Consider the following 3,765-nt stretch of genomic DNA (forward strand, 5'->3'; position numbering starts at 1 on the left):
TTTGGCAAGACAAAAGAGAGTATGGGGTTTTCTAGTTGTTTAATAAAAAGGAATGGCTTCATGGTTGTCTAAAGTGGAAGTTACTATCGGATAATGAATTCACTTTATGGATTAAGAGAGATTAGGCTTTCATTCTTGTGTTTCCTACATTTGTGAAAACCGTAACATGCTCTCTAGCATGGGTTGTCTATCTTTTCCTCTCAAGTCTTGAAGATTACTTGTTTATCTTATGCTCTCTTGAAATTCATATTAGTTATAAACTTCTAGCTTAAGAGATTAAGGGTTTTATACAAAAGAACTAGCATTCCAGATTAAGTTGAATCATTGTTGGTGTCTCTTAAGTTCATCCATCATTAACTTTCAAGCCTCCCAAGAGGATCCAAAGAACTATAAAGGTTGTTATTTTTTCTTTTTCTTATTTGGTTGTGTTTATTTTCTTTCCAAATTTTGCTAGAAGATCCTTGGTGGGTTATAAACTTGTTTTATGTTATTCAAATCATCAAGTCTCCTATTGCTAAACTTTATGTTTTTGAAACGAATTTTCAAATAAAAACCCAACAATTGGTATCAAAGCCACCTTGAAACATTGGTTAGATTTTATTATTTTTGGAACTCTTAGTTTTTGGAAAATATTGATACCTTGGTTTTGTTTAAAAACAAGTTCATACATATTTTCAATGACAACTTTATAATTGTTGTTTTATGTGAGAAAAGATTTTGTGCATCTTTTTTCATCTAAAGTTGTCTTAGAAAAACAAAGGTTGTTTAATGTCTATGTTGATATGTATGATGTGTATAAACTAACCAAGTACTATTGTGTTGATGTGTTGGTTGTTTTATAAAATGGTTGTAATAATTTATTTATTCAAATGGTATGTAATAAATTAAATAGATTAGTTTTCTTGGTTTATTTTTGTGAATAATAGATTAGTTGTAAGAAATAATATATTTGTACAAAAAATTAACAAGAAATGAAGTTAGAGCCATTTTTTGAAGACAAAAGTGCTATTTTCGACTTTAACAAGATGCAGAAAGTCAGTGACAGTTTCTGAAAAGTGTCCCTAATGTTGTTTACAAAGGGTTCTTGGACTTTTATTGATAGGTGCTGAAATATTGCTTTGAAGAAAAATTTACAATCTTTTGCAAGCAAATGGTGTTTACTCATGTGGGAGCCTCTACAAAAACATTACAAGAAGATTTTTGGTCTTTTAGAATGTCCCCTTAGGAATGGACCTAGCATTTTTTTGTGTAGGCATATAAAAAATGTCATTAGATGGTTTGGTTATGCATATATAATTTTATGTATGTTTGTGTTGTCGATTTTATGTAATTATTATGTGTGGTTGATAAATTAGTTTTTCACATGCTAAAATAATTAAGGACAAAATAAACATCACATGGAGTTTGGTTTTTAAAATATAATGTGGACATAATATGACATCCCCAAAATCTCGGCCAGAAAAGACCGATTTCATTTATGCTTTTTAAACATTTTCAGAGTAAATCCTTTTAATTTTAAAAGAGATGCGGAATTTGTTCCCAAAAACAAAACATGATAAAATAGATATTTATCAAAACATTTCATATAGAAATATGATTTCATTTCATAATCAAAAGTCGGGATGTCATGTTCCGATACAGATCATAAAGCATAAACGATAACATTACAAGTCATTCAACTAATATATACATATACAGACTTGTAAACAAAACAACTTGATGATTCACCCATCTTAAGCTCTTGCTCCACTTCCTGTAATACAAATAAACTGAGTGGGTCAGGCTTGGGAGCCTGGTGAGCATATAGGATTTTCAACCCACAATAATTATATTTAATTTCAACAATCCACAATAAACCCGATTACTCATTCCCGTTATCCTCACTTTACGTCCCTAAAATAACATCTATTATAAGGAACCTAATTCAGGATTTTCATCGGGACGGACATTACTGCAGAGGGGCTTCCTCAACAATAAGTGCCCTAAAGGCAACCATGTGGGGGATAGAGTACACCGGTGAACACGTCGTTCACAACACCTACAGGTAATGAGCCTGCTAGTGTTCCACAGGACAGTCTAGAATAGTCTGTGGTCGTCATCCATACTCTGCTGAATGACTAGAATAACACCAATAACACTGAGGCCTCTCATCTGTTTATATCACACCAATTATCTACCCATGTTCTACCCAACATATTAGTAGATAAAAATATACATTTTTATACATTGTTTAAAAACCTATATAGCATGCTTTAATCAATACATATTCCACATAACAGATGAGGCATACACACATAACACGTATTTCATAGAGAATATATCAGATCTATGAGATAGAAGAGAGTGAATATACATTCACACATATAACAGCAAAATATATACACATAGCACATATTTTATATAGAATACTTCATCATATTGCGTTGGAATGAAAATGACTACACACTCACTTGATCAGAAGATGATCGGGCAGCACTACGACTTGTAGCAGTAGTGTCTCTCCGTAGATCTGGAAGATCTTCACAAAAACCGGGCTCCTCGCGGGTAGAGCTTCGGCTCGGGAATAACGCTCTTCGGGATCCTCGGGGCTTCGGATCTTGCTTCGGGGCTCGGTAATATTATCGGGGCTTCGGGGTATAAACAGCACGCAAAATGAGGAAAAACTAAAGAGAAAATGGAAGGGTTTGTAAAAGAAAATCGGCTGTCTTCGCATCCCCTTTTATAGGCTGATCCTCGGGGTTACGATGGGCGTAACTTCGGGGTTACGCGGGGCGTACTGCCTCGGAAGCCGTCATCCCTTGTGTCATCGGCCCTCTACGTCATCGCTTACGACTCCGGAGCACTCGAGTGGTACGCTGGGTGTACTTCGGATGAGTCTGCTGACTCCTCTTCGGATAATATCGAAAATTTGAATTAAAATTTAAATATTAAATATTTAATAAACTTTGAAAATTCATATCTCCTTCATAAGAACTCCGTTTTCAACGTTCTTTATATCCACGCATAGGTGAGACTACGCTCTACAACTTTCGTTTAGACTACGTCGACTAATTTTGAATTTATTTTTATTAATTATTTTTAGGAGGCCGGGACAGAAAAACTTCGTTATAAATTCATAACTTCTTCGTCCGACGTCCGTTCTCGCCTATCTTTTCATCGTTTCACTACTAACAACGAGATCTTCGATTCTCGTTTAGATTGTTGCGGCTAAAAACCGCTCGATCTCAAATCGAGTATTCGAGCTAAATACTGCTAAGTCGAAACTTCAGAAAATCATAACTTCCTCATACGAAGTCAGATTTGGGCGTTCTATATATATTCGGAAACCTCGTTTCAACTACTACAACATTATCCAATGATATCAAGTTTATTTTACACTAAAATTTTGACGCTTATTTTATTCTTAATTAATCACATCACATAACTAAGCAATTAAGCACAAAACACATAATACTCAAATAATAATACGTTCTTATTATTTCAAATTGGGGTTACAAAGGTTAACCTAGACTATTACATTGCTAAAATGGCAAGCCCAGAAACACGGGCGTTACATAATGTCTCAATTGTCCTGATCTCCATATCAACTCTCCTTATAGCATGATTCTTTCATCATATGAAAAGTAAAAACCATGATAAGAATATATCCCCATCAACATATTTGTAATTATTCATTTAAAAAAGAATACCTCTGAGTCAACTGTCCTGCTCTCCATATCAACTCTCCTTATAGCATGATTCTTTCATCATATGAAAAGTAAAAAC

This window comes from Lactuca sativa, chromosome 2 (genome assembly GCF_002870075.4).
Source record: "Lactuca sativa cultivar Salinas chromosome 2, Lsat_Salinas_v11, whole genome shotgun sequence".
Lineage (NCBI taxonomy): Eukaryota > Viridiplantae > Streptophyta > Magnoliopsida > Asterales > Asteraceae > Lactuca > Lactuca sativa.